A 20,978-nucleotide genomic window follows, 5' to 3' on the forward strand; every position below is an offset into this window, starting at 1 on the left:
CCTAAAATGCCACCAAAAGCAGAATAATTTGTTTAAAAGACCTTGAATCTCTGCCCTGAGGACACTTTGTTCTCTTTTAAAAGGAAATAATTGCTGGAATAATTTTTTGTGATGTTTGCAACAAAAGCTTATTACACATATGCTGTAAATCAAGCAGAAGGTTTCAGTTTCTGCTCTAGTATCTTTGTCTTGATCCATCTTTATACACTTGGCTAAGCCTTTGCTTGATCTTATTGTGACTGTCAAAAGCTAACTGCAGGTTTTGTCTCTGATTATTCATTGATATATTTACTGTGCTTAGGGGTGGACAACATGGCAACAATATCACATCACGATTTCTTCAGGAAAATCACGATTAAATCACAATTTTTTCATGTTGGTTTTACTGTTTTGCAAGTGACTGAGCAGTACAGACAAACTAATTTCCCTATTTTAAAAATGTAGTCTTATAAGGTAACAAAATATAAAAGAAAAAATAATGTCAGACATTTTTATTTCAACAATGTCATTTTTTTATATTTGTTAATAAAAATAAGAACAAAGTAAAATAAAATTGTATACAAATGAAATAAACTGTGCTTTATTTTTTCACTGTAGGTGTTTCCTTGACTCATGCACAAATTTAATATACAGACACGCATCCGATGACCTGTTTATGTTCACTTTTGTTCACAACCTTGTACGTATTTGACAGTTTAAGCACAATAAAATGCGAAAGATAACTTAGTTTAGTGCTCACGCGCTGTTTGACAGGCTTTTAGTGTGCACATGCGCTTTGGGTGTATGCGCTCAGAAAGGATTTAAAGAATCTGACATGAGGATTTTGAATGTACAACATGTCCATATCAGCCCCGACCATTAGTCTGGTTTCCACCAGTTTCTCCCAAGCTTCCATTCAAACGACCCCAACCCCACCTCTCACATCCATCCATGGCCATCAACACGCTGTAATTGAACCAGGGCGTCCTTAATACATATCCCCCTCAGACGCTGCAGCTAAAGTGGCTGTAAGAGGCACAGGCTGATTGGGGAATCAAGGCAAGAGCTTCTCAGCCTGCAGTTTGCCGGCACCAGGCTTAGAAGTGAACCCGCAAGAGTCCCGCTGAGGGGGCTGGACAGCTCTCCTAAAAAGGATGGAGTGGAGAGTGGCCCTCCTAATCACAAACTGCCATCGGCTGCAATACCCAGGGGGCATTGCAATCGGCCCATCCTGAAGGCGGCCGGCACCATAGCCCAAATGGATGTTTATAAGATGCGTTATGTAGACGCAGCCCCATTTATTCTCCCCTGATTAGAGCTGTCAGGGCTGATTCCTTATGGGCTTTTTTATTTATTTCTCCTCCTCGGAGGGACGGGAAACTGTTGAGCACAGCACAGGAGCGGGGAGCGTTTACTTGGTGAATAAAACGGGAATGGGGATTTTAGCGAGGGAAAAGACAGAAAATCTGTGAGAAACTCTGGTGAGTTTATATCCATTCCACATGTTGGAATCAGAGACTGTGGTCATTAATCAACATATTGGAGGGATTCTGAGGGAATTAAACACTTCTGAGCCGTCCTGAAATGCTGTCATTCCTGTCAGACCGTAACCCAGATAGCAACCACTTGAAATTAGACTTTCTGGCGGCTCCAAAGCTGTTTACAGCGAATACAGACTAGATCTTAGTCCATCACTTCCTGAAAGGCTGTGATAATCAGATATAGGTTAGTGGATCTCAGCTGGTTTTGCTCCAAGACCCATATTTTATTTTGAACATCAAGCATTTGCAAGCCAAAATAATGCCAAACCTGTATCTAAAGCAGTTTGGGTTGTGTTTTCTTTTACTTTAAGTACTTTATAACCCATCATTGTTGACATTTGTTTAATTTTTACTAGCTTACCAAGTGACAGATTACTGCGCTAAACTACAGCCAAAATGGGTTGGATGAACAATGTTTGGATGTTGGTTGGATGTTTTTTTTTTTTTTTTTTTAAATGTATTTATTTATTATGTTTTTTCTCATTAAAAATAAATGTAGCTATAGGAATTATATCAATGTAATAGATACAATTATTCTAATTGAGATTTTGCTTTACTATAGGCAGGAAACTCTGTACTAATAAGCTTATAATGGTTCATTTCACAATTGTACTTATTTAATGGTGCAAAATATTTTTTACATTTTGTCATAACTTTTTTATTTGTTTTCAAAATGTTGAACTTTATTTATTCATTTTTTTGTAATAAAATGTACAGATTTTGAATATGATCTCAGACTTTTGAACTCTACTATAAATAAATTAAAATGGAAATTAAAATCTTAATCTTAGATCTAAAGTATTTATGCAAAATCATGAAAAATACTATATTTATACTTCAGTTATATTAAGAGCATCCTTTTTAATTTTTTGCCTTAATCATGGTTTGTCATTCGTGTGCAGTTCAGTCCTCATAAGTACATTTAATTATTTAGAAGACACTTTTATCCAAAGCGACTTACAAATGAGGAGAACAATAGAAGCAGTCAAACCAACAGTAGGGCAACAATATGTAAGCCCCAGTGTTAGTCTAGCATGGTACATGTACTTGGTACAAGGTTTTTATTTTTTATTGTATTTTTTTTTTTTTTTTTTTTTTGGCGAAAAATATTTTTGCCATTTCTTGAAAGTGTCTAAAGACTCAGCTGCACGGGTTGAGTTAGGCAAGTCATTCCATCAGCAGGGAACAGTCAAAGTAAAGGTCCGTGATGGTGATTTTGAGTCTGTTTGGGATGGCACAAGGTGCCGTTCACTTGCAAAAAGCACAAGCTTCTGTATGGCACATAAGTCTGAAGTATAGTGAGCTTAGGTATACGGTTGCACAGCCGGTGGTTGTTCTGTAGGCAAACATCAGTGCCTTGAATTTTATGTGAGCGTCTATTGGCAACCATTGCAAACTGACGAAGAAAGGTGTGGCATGCATAAGGAATTCTATCCAGGGAAGCAATAAGTGTAAAGGTTGATCCAAACTGACATGCATGATGACACTAATACCTGAACAATGCACACAGGAGAGAAAAACAAGGGATTTCTGTAGGTGAGATCCTTATAAGTGTTCATAGTGAATCACATTCCTCCTGTTGCTGATATGTTCTTTCTCCTTATTTTTATTTTATTTTTATTAAATAAATGTGCTCTGACCATGCTCAATATGTTCAGGTGTATCAACATCACACTGGATCTCCTCTTGCAACGGGAGATGATTTTTTTTTCTTTTTTTCCTCCATGCATTAATAATATATTATTTTCTAGCGTGCAACCTGTGTTTTCATATTATCTGATGCACTCCTGATGTCATTTGTTGAATTTGATTTTATACGATGTATCATGCATTTTACAATTTGGAGATTCTGCATCCATTTGGCCTTATAAACTTTGTGATCTTCATTCTTGATAATGCCTTTCTTTTTGAATCCCACATGCGATGACATCACCGTTATCTCATCACTGGCTGCAGGCAATAACTGTAGTGTCATTTGTTTTTTTCAGAGATCACATGCATGTGCTGAGAGCGATCTGGTGACAAGGCGACTACTCCCGAGAGAAACCATGAGACAAATAACAAACAGTGCATGGGCGTCTCTAGTGACACCGGCTCAAGGTTGGAGCACGATCAGAGGCGAGACAGAGATGAGTGGACCGAGCTTTTGGAAGCAAATAGAGCGATGAGAGATTGGTGTGTCAGTCCCACTGCTGGAGGATTTGTGCTCTTCAGCCTGCCGGTTGTGTGTGTGTGTGTACTTTCTCACACCAGGTCATGTTTCATACAGTACCAGGGCATAAATATCCACTCTGTTGAGCATGATTGGCAGTCGGTATATTTTAGGGAGGAGAAGTGACAGACTCTTTCTCTCTCTCTCTCTCTCTTTCTTTGACTTTCACTTCCTTCTGTATTTGACCTAACCATCCTCATGGTTCATGTAAACAGCAATTGAATTTCAAAATCGTCCTTTGGATAAGTAATCATTTAGTAGGACCTAAACATTCTACGCAATTACTGATTCATTTTGGCATAACTGAATGATACGTTAGATTCTAGAGAGCATTTGATTGGACAGAAAAGGTGATGAGAAGCTGAAGTCCGTGGTGATGTCATAAAAATATGTGATCCATTTTATCGGAAGTCAGAGACTAAGTTTTGAATGCTTATATCACCTAAATGCGAATTTTGTCATTGTTTTGGAACATACCAGCCTATTCATAACCTTAAGGCTAACATATTCATACTAAAAGCTAAAAGAAATGATTTCAGGGGGCCTAAAAAAAAAAAAAAAAAAAAATCGAAATAATATATATATATATATATATATATATATATATATATATATATATGAACGATTTTAGGTGAAAAACAACTAAAATATCAGTATTTTCCCTCACAGAACGCCATCAGAAGATTTGGGATATAGTGCACATGTGTTCGTGGGCTGCAGCGACCCTCATTCTGAGCTTTACATAATGTTGCTTAAAAATTCTCTAAGTGATGTTAGCCATTTTTCAAACTTGTGCCAGACTTTAGCCACTGAATTAGATCTGCCCTCATTCCTTCAACCACACAGCCTCTCTCCAAAACCTGACCTCCAAAGAAACAAAAATGTCAGCAAACCCCAATGAGTAAGAAGATGATTCAAAACCATTCTGTTGTGACTAAAAAGTCTAGTTTTGGGACAGAGACATCTATTTCTCAAATTTCTTTCAGTTAATTGGGACTATTTTATGCATGCTTTTTCAAAAAAGTCACTTACAGCACTGTTAAAGGGATAGTTCGGCCAAAAATGATATTTAACCCATGATTTACTCACCCTCAAGCCGTTCGAGATGTATATGTCAATCTTTTTTCAGACGAACACATTTTCAGTTATTTTAGAAAATGTCTTAGATCTTTCAGTGGTTATAATGTGAAGCTATGGGGTTCACCTCCTTCAAGTCCCAAAATGTGCATGCATCCTTCACAAAAGTAATCCATCCGGCTCCAGGGGGATAAACGAAGGCCTTCTGAGGGTAATCCGTGCGGTTTTGTCGTAAAAATATACATATTTAAAACTTTATAAACGAAAATAACTGGCTTCCGGTAGCGGTCGACGCGCGTTCACGGAGACGGATGCTGGCGTATGACGTAGGACGTAGCGTAGGAAGCGTCGTGACGTAAAACGAACGTGACAGTGCAGCCAGAGAGCAGAGCAAAACAAAACTCTACGTTCGTTCTACGTCACGCTACGTCCTACGTCATACATTAGAACCACTGAAAGATCTAAGACATTTTCTAAAATAACTGAAAATGTGTTCGTCTGAAAAAAGATTGACATATACATCTCGAACGGCTTGAGGGTGAGTAAATCATGGGTTAAATATCATTTTTGGCCGAACTATCCCTTTAATCTAGTCTAAGTCACTTGAATCAAATACACTCATATGTCTCTATTTATGTATTTTTCTCTTCTCCGGGCAAATGTGGGCAAGAAGTGTTTCACATGTGCATTACTCATAAACCATCTTTCATGTTATTATGGCGTGTTTGAAACATATCTATGAGTGACGACTTGTGATGTACAACCCCGGTGGGAACTGAATCACTGCTCATGACTATATCTGTGCATTTTCGTGAACGTTTTCCACATGGTCAGCGTTATAAATAAACGTGCGGGAGTGTTTGAGTGGAGACGTTAAACAGCAATTCTCCAATTCCACTGCGTCAGCCCACGATCTCCCACTCATTCAGCGCAGGGTCAGCAGTGTCACGTCGCCTACAATCTCCAGAATCCCTCACTCTGTGTGTATTTGTTAGGATTCACACTCCACACTGGAGACCTCAATCACACGTAGCATGATACAGCTCCATTTTTATGTAAAACTGCATTGTAGGCACAGCAGTAAATTAATTATGAATTTACTTAAAACTGCATTAATGATTGTGCCGTTATCATATCAATTCATAATTAATTTACTGCTGTGCCTACACACCCTGTTTATAATAAACATTTAGAAAAATGTGTTTTCTACATTGCTTGCATGGGAACCAACTTATACATACACTACATTTCTTTTGTTTTTGAAAAGTCTTGTTCTCCAAGGCTGCATTTCTTTGATCAAAAATACAGTAATATTGTTAAATATTATTAGAATTTAAAATGACTGTTTTCTATTTGAATATATTTAAAAATGTAATGTATTCTTATGATGGTCAAGCTGAAAATACTCCCGTCTTTAGATACATGTGATCCTCCAAAAAATCACTCTTATGTACTGATTTGGTGCTAAAGAAACATTTATTATTATCAATGTTGAAAACAGTTTTTGCTGCTTAATATTTTTATGAAAACTGTCAGCATTCTTAGATTAATAGAAAGTTCAAAAGAACAGCATTTATTTGAAATTTAAGTTCATTTAATTAATCATTGCTGAATAAAAGTATGAATCATTTCTTTAACATAATAATAACTTGCAATAACCTTTCTATGAAGTCTAAAGTGCATGTAAATGGGAAAAAAATGGCACGGCCAGGGACAAACAGCGTATGCAGTGTTGTTACTTTATCTTCCCTCTGTTCTAGGGACTGGGACAATGGCTGCTCCTCTTGTTGAAGATAAATGACATATATGATCTCAGGATGTCCTCTGAAAAAAAGCTGGCAAGGTGCCACTTCATCCTCTCACAAAGATGTCCAACATCAGGACAAAGTTTGACTTTGCAGTCTACCTCTGTGTCTTTCATTCATAAACAGAGGAAATAAGGCAGAGGTGAGTGTTTAAGAACAATCTAGAGTCTGTTAAACCATTTTTTTTTTCTCTGTTGTCAGATCTAATGAGCGATATATGAAGCCCATCTTATGAAGAGGCCTGTTTACAGATTTCGTTTGCTAGGTGATTTTTCTGTGAATGTTTTTATTGGATTCAAATGTGTTTGTATCTTAAGTCATATTCACATGCTTGAATGAATCATCCATTGGCTGCTCAACTGATATGGATTTAGAATATATGTGAATACATTTTCATGTCATAAATTATTTTATGGCCTAAACCAGAGAGTTTGGGGCTTTGCATCCATTCCCCGTGAATTCATCTACATTTCTAAAGGATAACCTGGTTAAAGTATGCACATATGTTTGAACCATGAGTGCTCTGACCCGTGCTGATTCGATGCGGTGTGTGTGAGGGGTACGGTTGAGGACACTGATGCTTGTATGGATGTTCATGAATGCTTTTGTTTCTTTGCTGATGTAAACAAGGCCTTATCTGCTGGTGAGATCATGCATCACAGCTTTATCCTTTCATGCATCAAGCTCAACATTATCCATCGCATTGGACATGCCACAGAGTTGCCCCAGTGCTGGAGAGTTCACCCGCCAGAGAAGCAAATCGTGCATAAGCAGGTGAGATAAGATCACACCACCTTAGGATGGGATTTAGAGAGTGTTTATGAGAACAACTAAGTTGTATTATGTTCAACATGGGTTCATGGATGCAAACAAGCACGTCTGTGTGTTTACATATGTGTACAGAGTCTACACAGTCGGGATGGATAGATGGATCTTGAAATATTAATTCTTGTAAAATATTGATCCTACATGTTTTGAAGCTTTGAAGTAGAAAAAAAAAAAGCTTTATTTGCACATATACTGTTCAGAAGATGGGGGTCAGTAAAGGATTGTGCTCACCAAGGCTGCCTTTATTTGATTAACTATAGTAAAAACTGTAATATTGTGAAATTTTATTGCAATGTAAAATGTAATTTATTCCTTTGATGGCAAAGCTGAATTTTCAGCATCATTACTCCAGTCTTCAGCGTCATGATCCTTCAGAAATCATTCTAATATTGTAAAAAAATATTTCAGGCAGGCAAAGGAGCAGGCTGGGAAGTGGATCCACATGCAGTTAGATTTATTAAAATAGTCCACAGGGTCAGAGAACACAAGGTAGCTGGAGTAAACCAAGGTACACGGAACAGGAGAAAACACGAGATAATCCAGGGTACGTACATACAACGACTGACAAACAAACTATAGTGACTATCAGGGCTATAAATGCTGAGCAAAACCAATAAACTAATGAGTTACTATGGAAACTGACAAGGAGAAGGGGCTGGTCAAATGAGTGTCCATGGCACCAAACAAGGGAACAGAGCAGCAGGGAAACATGAGGTGAACAAATCAACAATGGAAACACAGAACTTTAAAATCAGAGTCCATGACAACAGACACAATAAACACAGGCAGGAATCGCGACACATATGTTGATTTGGTGATTTAAAGAGTTGTGCTGCTTAATATTTTTCTTTTGTTTGAGAAACGTTTTAGAAAGTATGCTATATATCTGCTCGTAAAACTGGATGATCTGCTTTTATAGAAATATAAAATATCTGCTTTTTTTTTCCTTTTTTTCTATAGGATTAATAGAAATTTTGCTGACAGCCTACTTGCAATTTTTTTTGGTGTTTTCAGTTCAGATGGTCCCTTGCAGACACTGCTTTGCAATTGCAATTCCCCCACCCCTCACACCGGTTTATTGTTGTGGTATCAACTGCTTTAGACAAACCTGGCTTTTAAAGGCTTGCTAGTTCATCTACCTGTCAGTTAGATCCAGAACCCACTCCTCTTCCTAAAGCCTGTTTATCTGCAATCTCCTCAACCCATTGCTCACCTGATAAACTGCTCCCTACTGGATCTGACCCCCAGTTATTAAAACTGCTGCTGTCACTCCAGTCTTAAAAAAAAGGACCCCTTTCTTCCATTATGAATAATTTCAGACCTATATCTAACTTTCCGTTCATTGCTAAATTGTTGGAAAAAGTTTTCGCTCCACAGCTACAGTCATATCTGTCTAAAAATTATCTCTTTGATCCCTACCAATCCGGTTTTCGTTCAGCCCATGACACTAAAACATCACTGTAAAAATTACCAATGACCTTTTACCATGCCAACTCTGGCTATCTTACCATCCTCATAATGTTAGCAGAGCTTTTGACAGTGTTTCCCATCATTTTCCTCATATCAAAATCTGGTTACACAATCATTTTCTAAAATGTAACACTGATAAGACTGAGGTAATTGTATTTGGTCCACTGTCCCTTTTAAATAAGTCTGATATCAGTTTTGTTATCAACTTTATTTCCTCTTAAAAAAAAAAAAAACTTGAAAATTGAGGGGTAAATTGGACTTCATTCACATAAACTCCATAAGACTGCATTTTTCCACCTGCGCAATATTGCTTGTCTGTGGCCTACTCTTAGCCCCAGAGACATTAGAGCTTTAGTAGGTGCTTTCATAATCTTATGGATCGATTACTGCAATTCTCCTTTCATTGGACTGCTTGCTAAGAATTGTGGCTAGATTACAACATGTACGAAAGTCAAAAAAGTTTGAACACAGTACCCTGTTACTCTGTGAATTACATTGGTTACCTGTCTCTGTCCGGATAAAGTACAAGATGATTATGGTAACCTTTACATTTTTGCATGATCAATATTCTAATTATTTGTCAGCCCTATCTCTTTGAAGCTCACTTCAGTCATCAGACTCCAAACTCCTCATTGTTCCTCGTTTCCATCTCTTATCCAGTGGTGGCCGATCATTTAGTGGTATGGCACCGAATTCTGGAACTCGCTTTCACTGCAACCTGGTCTCACAGGATTCCGTGAAATGCCCACGGGACCTTAACTCAAAATCCGTGGAGCCATCACGGAATCGCCCCAAATTCCGTGATGCGGCCACGGATATTACTCCAACGCAAGTCAATGACACTGACCTTCCGTGGTCCACACACGGATACCCGTTTCAATGACGGAGTACAGATCTCACTCAATCGACGTGCTTTCTCATTTGGAAACGCAACATTTGAAGTATTTGTGAACTTTTCCAACATCAAATGCCATAATGACGTTAACCTGACTGTTATTGTAGCTATTGCATTGTCCTGTCATCATAAAATTTCGGTTTGTTTCAGTTAGCCTAACCAAAGTCCCGTGATGGCACCACGGACCTCAACAACCTGACCTCACTCATGGACGTTGTAATGTTGCTGGCTTGTTTAGGAATTTATAAGCTTTATGTCGACTGTGTTGCAATGGCATGTAATTAACTTGACATTTTATCTCGTCCTGTCATCATAAAATCCAGTTTGATGGCGTTTTACACCTATTGCTCGCTTGGCTATAGTCAGATCTAAAATCTGTGATAGGAGCACGGAGTGAGTCTGTGGTGAGACCACGGATAACTCCAACGCGCAAGTCAATGATACTCATCTTCCGTGGTCCACACACGGATACCCGTTTCAATGACAGAGAACAGATCTCACTCAATGGACGTGCTTTCTCATTTGGAAACACAACATTTTAAGTATTTATTTATTTTCCAACACCAAATACCATAAAGACTTTAACCTCTCTGTTATTGTAGCTATTGCATTGTCCAGCCATGATAAAAATTCAGTCTGATTCTGTTAGCCAAACTGAAGTCCCGTGATGGCACCACGGACCTCAACAACCTGACCTCACTCACTGGATGGTGTGATGTTGCTCACTTGTTTAGACACTTGAAAGCTTTATGTCGACTGTGTTGCAATTTTGTCTTGTCCTGTCATCATAAAATCCAGTTTGATGGCGTTTTACACCTATTGCTCGCTTACTATAGTCAGATCTAAAATCTGTGATAGGAGCACGGATTGAGTCTGTGGTGAGACCACGGATAACTCCAACGTTCGTGATATGGTCACGTAATTTAATCTATTGATTCGTGCCACGGACACGTTTATTTCGTAATTTTTCGTCTTTCGTGATAACAGCTCGATTATTTCTGCCTGTCGGCTGCAGCAGAGAAGCTGTTTAATCAACATTTATTCACGAGATCTTATCGTGGTTTATGTATTTTTTTAATGTTATTATTTCGGTCTTATTGCCAGGGAAGCTGGATTGTTTTGCTGTTTATTGATCTTTTTTAAATGATATTTTATTAGTAGGAAATCGCGCTGAAGAAGTCTCGTTCCGAACACATCGCGATATTTGGCATCAGTTCACGTGTGTCAGCTGTTGGTAAGTAGTAGCCTAGTAAATAAATACCTAAATACGCTGTCCTAATAATGTGTGATAATATGTCTTTTCTGTTTGTCGATATTAATCTGCCAAATATATCTGCCATTTCCACTGAGACTTTGCGTTTCATTGCTTTCTAATTCAAAATATATGATTAAACACTGCCTGTCACGTGACGTGCTATAGGCTTAGATATTCATATCAGATTAAAAATAGTACAATTAGTTCCAAAGTTGTATTTGTAGTAGAAGCACAGTAAAAACAACACTTACCATGCTTTTACCACAGTAACATTAGTTTTACTGTGATAAGTGTAGTAAAAAGACAGTAATCACAAAACTTACCATGCTTTTACCACACTATTGGTAGTTTTAATGTGATACTTATTGTAAATGCACAGTAACCACAACACTTACCATGCTTTTACCACAGTAACCCTAGTTTTACTGTGATAGGGTGTGGTAAAAGGACAGTAACCACAAAACTTACCATGCTTTTACCTCTGTATTGATAGTTTTAAAGTGATATTTGTTGTAAATGCATATTAACCACAACACTTGCCATGCTTTTAACGCTTTATAATGTAACATCCAATATTTGTAAGGTAAATCAGTACTTTTTCCTTTAAATAATCCTATATATTATACATAATTATATTTTCTTTTCTCTTTTTCCAGCTGAAAAGACCTAAAGGGCCTTTCGGACTCAGTCAGCCCATTATTGTTTGAGGAGAAGTAAACGGAGGAGACGGAAAGCTGCAAAGGCAAATATTCACAATGGTATGTGTTGGTTTTAACCCTAAATCAAAACATTTTATCAAGCATTTGTTGTTTCTTAAAACTTTTCTCACAAAACCCATAGCCCAATCAGTACAAACATAGTCTGAAAGTCTTAATAATTCACAAGATTTAACAAGTTGTCAAATTCGTACGATACTCGTACATATTTGTATACTCGTACACAATCCTGCAGCTTTTACTCCTAGTGCTGTCATTGGCTACTGCCTCAATTCCTGTACATATTTATCGCGATATTTGTAAATCAGTTGCGCCACTTCTTGGAAAGTTGTCGGATGTCACACACACTGTCAGAAAGTTTATATTAATTGCAAATTGGTCTCCGTCTGTTTATGTTCCAGTGATACATGATGTCTCTCCACACCTCATAACCTACCTCTGTTTGCAAGAGTGGAAAAGCTTATCTGACTTGTCACATGACATCAGATACTCGATTATTTTGTCATAATCAGAACAGTTACACTGCTGATAACTGTCCCGTTTGCATGTAAATCATTTTCATATGATTATTGCTTGCTATTAAAGACATACTTTTATTCATAGAAATGCCCACATATCAGTGAACTTATAACATAAAAATGCTTTTAAAATTTAATTATGCAACATTTTTTACAGAAAACATATCCCACAGTTATGGATAAACTCACAACGTCATCATCAAGTGCTGTGCTGGGCACATTGGGCAACAAGTGTCCTCCAACGTATTCGATCCGTGGCCAAGTTCTCCACATCTTCCCATGGGACACTGACATTCTTCAGGTCTTCGTGAAACATCTGTCTCCATGTCTTCCTTGGTCTTCCCTGTCTCCTGCATCCTCCTGGTGGTGTCCACTTCATCACTGTGTTTGGGTGTTGTTGTTTGGGCATGCGTAGGATGTGTCCAGCGAGGTGCACCCTTTGCTCTGTCTCAGTTTCTGAAAGTCTTCATCTAGTCCCACTCCTCCTCGTGATCTCTTTGATATATGCAGAACCAATATTGAATATAGTGATTTATCTTTTTCCATATTGTTAAAGCATTTTGTTTTCTCTTTTCAGCTTCATAAACTGTACTTGATTTCTGCCTAATGCCTTTATAAAAAAGGGTCAGTGCTCATCAGGTGTTTTGCTCAAGGACATATTTATTGCATAGTTACAATAAAAGTGACCAATAATCACAAGGATATAGAATGAAAGTTGAGAATGTAAAATGTTGTGCTTATGTTTTTGCCTATTTGTTCTTTAAAGCGACGAAACAAATGTATTTTCACATAACAAAGTTGAATCTCATCTTTTGGTTTGTAAATATATAACTTCATCATAGCAATTTTTTGAACGTTAATGTATGTGTCACTATAATAGATTGCCCCTGTATCTGGATATTTTAAATTAACTGATTTTTATACTGTTGTGCTGTAGTTGTGGCGCTACATTTGTCTTTAAACAGTTTGACATTAAATATTGGAATAAGCTTTCAAAATTGTGTCCATTCATTTGTGCTTTTGTTACATTTATTTGAATATAATTGATATATCTTTGACTATACATACACTGTAAATGTTAGAAGCACTTTAGTAGGCCTACATGCAATTATCTGTAATTAAAATACTGCAAAACTACCCCTGCTGTAGGCCTTTGCTTAGAAAAAAAGTTTCTCTTTCAAATGTATTTATGCATCAGTCTAATCAAATAAGCAAATTTGTGTCATTGATCATGTGAACTCGTTTTTGGACGGTAACCACACAAAAAGTATTTTGTTTTTAAATATGAGTTTTATAATTGAATTAGAAATAATACATGTTTAACAGCCTTAATTAAATATTTAAGGTATCTATCCCTGCAGCCGGAACCAGAAGAGATCTGTCATCATTTGCCATAAATGGGCATGTAAGTGTGACGCATTTATTCAGCTGGGTTTGTATTGGCTGTGACTTCATCGCAGAACTCGCTGTGATTGGACAATCGTTTAACCCATATAAACTGGCGCTTCATGTTACAAAGTATGGTTTGGTGTTATTATTACATTAGTTATACATTAAGCTAACTATAAAGTGTCTCTATAATGTGAGAAATTACTCCTTTACCGAGATTCTAACCCTAACCCTATGCATGTCTGCACATTTCAATAAACTACAGAACAATGCTTCCTGTTCCACTGATAGAATGACAGAGATATGTGGGTAATGTAGTATAAAACGTTTAGTAATAAAACAATAAATGTTAAATAAATTATATATTTAATGGACAACTGGATATCTTCATTGTGCAAACCTTTATGACATATATGAGGGACAGGCTGAAATTTGATATTTTACTGTGAGCACTTTAAAAATAATCTTTATGCCAGCTTTCCATATATATCTGAAAACTGTGGCCAACATTATTTATTATACATAGCATAAGCAGTCGTCCTGCCGATTTTCTCTTTGATACACTAACCGGACTTCGAGTTACAGCCATTTGAAATGTGCATTTGTTTGCTCTTCTGGGGGCCATTGCTGGGCCATACAATCTACACAGATCTACACTATTACTATTACACAAGGGTAATGCACCATTCAGTAAAACAACAAAAAAACGGTGCCAACATTTCCTTTTCACCCCTTCTGATTGCTGCTTATATGCCTGACATCAGTGATATATGCTTTCATTCAAAAAGCAGTTGTAGATGTGCTAGAATGATCAACATGGATCATCTTCAATTAAGCGTTAAGTATTTATAGCAAGATAGCCACTGTAGCCTCTTGTTATTCACATAGCTTCCTTTTATTTCACTGCAAACTGGCATACATGTAAGTATGTGCAACTTTTGTTGCATTGTTGTCCCAAATATCATTTAACCAGATCTACATTTTTTATGTCCCAAGTAAAAGAATCATGGTCATTAATTATATGTAGTAATTTATAAGTTATTAATTATATGTAGGCTTAGTTATTTTTTAATTAATTAAACTAAAGAAATAAGAAATTAACATTTCTCAAATAAAAATGTCTATTTACTGTACCAAACACCACTTTCAATATACAATAGTCACCATACTTTATTAAACAACACTTTATTGGAGGACACAGAATAAAGTTAATAAAGTAGCATAAAGACAAATGAGATTCAAGATAAATAAAAATGTGTCTTCAAAAATACATTAACATCATAATAGTCCATTCACAGCTGCTGAAGCCATAAAATTAGTGCCAGAGAATCATATTCAGTCACCTACAGAAAACAGATTTGATATTGTGTTGGAAAATAATGATTCATTATCACAGCTAAACTGGTTTCTTGCTCTTCCCTGTACGTCTCTATCGTGTTCGTGTTCTTCTTCCTCGTCTAAACAGTTTGTTCAGTTGAAGAACAGAAGATGTGATCACTGATGTGGTGTAGCTTTTTCTCAACCAGAGGAAGAAGAAGTCTCAACATCCCATTGTCAGGCGTTCTCCAGTCCTGGTCTGAAAGTAAAACAGAAAACAGAAACCATTCAAATAAAGTTGTTTAATGGCCAGTCAGGTCAGCTTATGTTCTGCGTTATTTAAAGCAGTGATGGTTTACTCTGGCCCTCAGCGTCCACTGTCCTGCACATTTAGCTCCGACCTCAAACCCTCCTGCCTATTGTCTAGAAATAAACCTGAAGACTTTGGTTAAAATTTTCAGATGTGCTCGATTATGGTTGGAGGTTAACTCTTAAATTAACCTCAAAAAGTAGAATGCAAAGGGCCAGAGTTGCCTGTTCCTTACGTAAATTTACAAAGCAGCAGTCAGTACATTATATAATATACACATTGAAGTATTATATATATATATATATATATATATATATATATATATATATATATATATATATATATATATATATTGGAGCACATAATATAAGCTAAGAAAAACTGTTTTACCCATATCAACAGCAACCTATTTTAAAAGATTTGTAAGAAAGGCATTGTCTCTTTTGAGCCTTTGCCAGTGATGCTTGATTTCTTTCCAGACAACATACTTTTCTGTCACTTGTTTCAAGAGCTTCACATGATCAAAAACCAAGTGAAAACCTGTACAATGTAAAATTGTCAACATCAAATTATGTACTACATTTTACAGCATTGTTTCAATTCAAGACATACCAATGGACTCACGCACCTTTCTGTCTTCTTTGGGCACCAGATGTTCCTTCCTCACCCGAAACAAAGGACTTATTCGATTAGCTTGCGTTGATATAAGGACTGGTCTTCCTTCTCTGCTGTAAAACAAGATAATCTCGACTTACTCTATGTGCAATTACTATTGTTCCTGAAACATAAATTCAGACAGTATTAAATAAGTTAATTTACCATATGATTCAGGAGAGAACATTTGATGAGTAAATACTGATTGCAATATTCTAGAAACTTCACCTGGGAAGGGCTGATCACGGCAAGATTCGCTGCGACTCACTAGTAGCTCTTGTAATGGTTGGCTCCTAAAAGAGCTGTTGAGTTTGATATTGTAGAGCTTTAAAAAAAAGGACTAAGTAATCCTGAAAAACAGAAAGGAAGGTAATTTTAATACATTACTTGCAAATAGTCAGTTTATAACTGTATGATATGTTTTCTGTAAAGAGTGTTGCATAATTAAATGTTAAAAGCATTTTTATGTTATAAGTTCACTGATATGTGGGCATTTCTATGAATAAAAGTATGTCTTTAATAGCAAGCAATAATCATATGAAAATGATTTACGTGCAAACAGGACAGTTATCAGCAGTGTAACTGTTCTGATTATGACAAAATAATCGAGTATCTGATGTCATGTGACAAGTCAGATAAGCTTTTCCACTCTTGCAAACAGAGGTAGGTTATGAGGTGTGGAGAGACATCATGTATCACTGGAACATAAACAGACGGAGACCAATTTGCAATTAATATAAACTTTCTGACAGTGTGTGTGACATCCGACAACTTTCCAAGAAGTGGCGCAACTGATTTACAAATATCGCGATAAATATGTACAGGAATTGAGGCAGTAGCCAATGACAGCACTAGGAGTAAAAGCTGCAGGATTGTGTACGAGTATACAAATATGTACGAGTATCGTACGAATTTGACAACTTGTTAAATCTTGTGAATTATTAAGACTTTCAGACTATGTTTGTACTGATTGGGCTATGGGTTTTGTGAGAAAAGTTTTAAGAAACAACAAATGCTTGATAAAATGTTTTGATTTAGGGTTAAAACCAACACATACCATTGTGAATATTTGCCTTTGCAGCTTTCCGTCTCCTCCGTTTACTTCTCCTCAAACAATAATGGGCTGACTGAGTCCGAAAGGCCCTTTAGGTCTTTTCAGCTGGAAAAAGAGAAAAGAAAATATAATTATGTATAATATATAGGATTATTTAAAGGAAAAAGTACTGATTTACCTTACAAATATTGGATGTTACATTATAAAGCGTTAAAAGCATGGCAAGTGTTGTGGTTAATATGCATTTACAACAAATATCACTTTAAAACTATCAATACAGAGGTAAAAGCATGGTAAGTTTTGTGGTTACTGTCCTTTTACCACACCCTATCACAGTAAAACTAGGGTTACTGTGGTAAAAGCATGGTAAGTGTTGTGGTTACTGTGCATTTACAATAAGTATCACATTAAAACTACCAATAGTGTGGTAAAAGCATGGTAAGTTTTGTGATTACTGTCTTTTTACTACACTTATCACAGTAAAACTAATGTTACTGTGGTAAAAGCATGGTAAGTGTTGTTTTTACTGTGCTTCTACTACAAATACAACTTTGGAACTAATTGTACTATTTTTAATCTGATATGAATATCTAAGCCTATAGTACGTCACGTGACAGGCAGTGTTTAATCATATATTTTGAATTAGAAAGCAATGAAACGCAAAGTCTCCGTGGAAATGGCAGATATATTTGGCAGATTAATATCGACAAACAGAAAAGACATATTATCACACATTATTAGGACAGCGTATTTAGGTATTTATTTACTAGGCTACTACTTACCAACAGCTGACACACGTGAAATGATGCCAAATATCGCGATGTGTTCGGAACGAGACTTCTTCAGCGCGATTTCCTACTAATAAAATATAATTTAAAAAAGATCAATAAACAGCAAAACAATCCAGCTTCCCTGGCAATAAGACCGAAATAATAACATTAAAAAAATACATAAACCACGATAAGATCTCGTGAATAAATGTTGATTAAACAGCTTCTCTGCTGCAGCCGACAGGCAGAAATAATCGAGCTGTGATCACGAAAGACGAAAAATTACGAAAGAAACGTGTCCGTGGCACGAATCAATAGATTAAATTACGTGACCATATCACGAACGTTGGAGTTATCCGTGGTCTCACCACAGACTCAATCCGTGCTCCTATCACAGATTTTAGATCTGACTATAGTAAGCGAGCAATAGGTGTAAAACGCCATCAAACTGGATTTTATGATGACAGGACAAGACAAAATTGCAACACAGTCGACATAAAGCTTTCAAGTGTCTAAACAAGTGAGCAACATCACACCATCCAGTGAGTGAGGTCAGGTTGTTGAGGTCCGTGGTGCCATCACGGGACTTCAGTTTGGCTAACAGAATCAGACTGAATTTTTATCATGGCTGGACAATGCAATAGCTACAATAACAGAGAGGTTAAAGTCTTTATGGTATTTGGTGTTGGAAAATAAATAAATACTTAAAATGTTGTGTTTCCAAATGAGAAAGCACGTCCATTGAGTGAGATCTGTTCTCTGTCATTGAAACGGGTATCCGTGTGTGGACCACGGAAGATGAGTATCATTGACTTGCGCGTTGGAGTTATCCGTGGTCTCACCACAGACTCACTCCGTGCTCCTATCACAGATTTTAGATCTGACTATAGCCAAGCGAGCAATAGGTGTAAAACGCCATCAAACTGGATTTTATGATGACAGGACGAGATAAAATGTCAAGTTAATTACATGCCATTGCAACACAGTCGACATAAAGCTTATAAATTCCTAAACAAGCCAGCAACATTACAACGTCCATGAGTGAGGTCAGGTTGTTGAGGTCCGTGGTGCCATCACGGGACTTTGGTTAGGCTAACTGAAACAAACCGAAATTTTATGATGACAGGACAATGCAATAGCTACAATAACAGTCAGGTTAACGTCATTATGGCATTTGATGTTGGAAAAGTTCACAAATACTTCAAATGTTGCGTTTCCAAATGAGAAAGCACGTCGATTGAGTGAGATCTGTACTCCGTCATTGAAACGGGTATCCGTGTGTGGACCACGGAAGGTCAGTGTCATTGACTTGCGTTGGAGTAATATCCGTGGCCGCATCACGGAATTTGGGGCGATTCCGTGATGGCTCCACGGATTTTGAGTTAAGGTCCCGTGGGCATTTCACGGAATCCTGTGAGACCAGGTTGTTTCACTGGCTCTTCAAGACATCACCTCCTTTTTTCCTTAAAGTCTCAATTTAAAACAGATCTCTTCTCATGGGTATTTTCATCCAACTTCAGACTAGAGTTCTCTTTATTTTTTTTGTTTGTTGTGTTTGTATTTTTGTCACAATGAAATCAAAATTGACAATTCTTTTTTATATAATATTTATAATATATAAATATAAAAAATATTGCGTTGTTTATTAAATGATTTATCCGTGCACATCTTTTTTTATTTTTTTTTTATTCATGTGCCGCGTAATCTTTGATCAAAATAAATTTACATCCCTCTTGCAGCGACATCTCTTCTCTGATGACATGTTTACTAGAGCAAAGGCGAGACAACGTATCACTCACATGAGATCGACCAATAGCAAACCACAACCATCCAATCAATTCCCCATGGACAAAATCAAGTCCCGCCCTACATTTTTTTCTTTTTCTAGAAGCCATTTTACTATGATGTACATCACAATAAGGAAGAAAAGACTATTGCAAGTTGATCGCAAATCAAACAATAATTTGTCCCAAAAGAATAATTCATTCTCAATTTAGAGTTGGTTATTTGTATGGTCTGATGCGCGTGAGTGTGGGCTGTGATTGGATGATGCAGTGTCGTGATCTTTCTCAAGTGTCCTGTTGCTGTTGTATCAGTCAGTGGTTAGATCAGCGTAGCAGTCTATTTAATCGGGACAATGGAGGTCCCGTACTTCTGTTTCATGCCAACTTTAAGTGCACCCACATATAAATGGGTTGGTTATTCACTTTAAAAGTCAGTCAGATAGTTTATTCCTGTCTAGGTAGGTGGTTCTTGGCCAGAAAAAGCCTCAAAATTGACTTTATGCCAGTGCGTTTTGCTCTACAAGATTAGCTTGTGCATATTGCACTGTGAGATAAAGATGGATGCGTTTCCTTTTTTAACTGTAAATCACTTCTGGTAATCACTATTTTCATTAGCTCATTTCTCAGTTAAGCCATTGTTGGTGATTTGGGAATTGAAGCCAAAAAGTGGGTCAGAAAACAAACACAATTTTTGTCAAATCAGCACTTTAAACACAGAGCTGCAGGTAAAGAAGACCCTGAATAGTTTGCATAGTTTGCCCCATATGCAAAATGACTGCATTTAAAAATGCCAGGGTGTTCAGCAACCACTACTTCTAAAAGTTTTATAATTGTCTGCTTAGGAACTGAAATTCCCTAATTACACACTTAACAATATGGCACAGCATATTCCTGTGGCCATCAGCCTACTTCTGATTGGCTGAGACAACACTGCATGCAAATGCCAGAATGAGGTTTCTATCAGAGTAGCATTGTGTCAGAAACTAAAGGTATCTTCCTCGCTCCTCTATCAGTCAGTGACTTAAAAATACAGCATTTATTTTATAAGCCCACCTTTTTAGCTTCAGAGAGGCTTCCAAAGCATCATAATGTCACATTAAAATGAGCTTTAGAGATAAGCATGTGTTTATTACTATTTATATAATGCATTTCTTTCAATTGCTCTGTCAGATGGCATTTTATTATTTCAATGGTCACAGGCACTGACAGAAATCCTGTCTTTTCTCATACACACCTAATTAATGGATCGTTACTATATCACCTCCTTTAAAATATATTTTTTTTACCTCTCACTCCTTTTCTTCCAGCGCACACAGAATCTCAGCGAGCGTGACTCACACAGCCCTGCTGGAGTGTATGCTGTCAGCAGTTCTGTCTAACTGGGTGACAGGAGAGAAATTATGA

The 20,978-nt window shown here is 36.9% G+C and overlaps 2 long non-coding RNA genes across 3 annotated transcripts; one reads left to right on the forward strand and one right to left on the reverse strand.

Annotated features, from left to right (window-relative positions):
- Positions 1–9,635: 9,635 nt before the first annotated feature.
- LOC311290970 lies at positions 9,636–12,779 on the forward strand. The gene is made up of 3 exons (XR_014627487.1): positions 9,636–11,041; positions 11,719–11,820; positions 12,454–12,779. It is a non-coding gene; the product is annotated as an uncharacterized lncRNA (long non-coding RNA).
- Positions 12,780–14,861: 2,082 nt separating this feature from the next.
- Positions 14,862–17,611, reverse strand: LOC311290339. Of its 2 annotated transcripts, none has more exons than XR_014627362.1 (4): positions 17,024–17,611; positions 16,195–16,316; positions 15,941–16,037; positions 14,862–15,261 (listed from the first exon to the last, which is right to left on the reverse strand). It is a non-coding gene; the product is annotated as an uncharacterized lncRNA (long non-coding RNA). The 2 variants fall into 2 exon arrangements; XR_014627363.1 differs by having other exon boundaries at positions 15,941–16,040.
- Positions 17,612–20,978: the final 3,367 nt, after the last annotated feature.

This window comes from Rutilus rutilus, assembly GCF_951802725.1.
Source record: "Rutilus rutilus genome assembly, chromosome: 5".
Lineage (NCBI taxonomy): Eukaryota > Metazoa > Chordata > Actinopteri > Cypriniformes > Leuciscidae > Rutilus > Rutilus rutilus.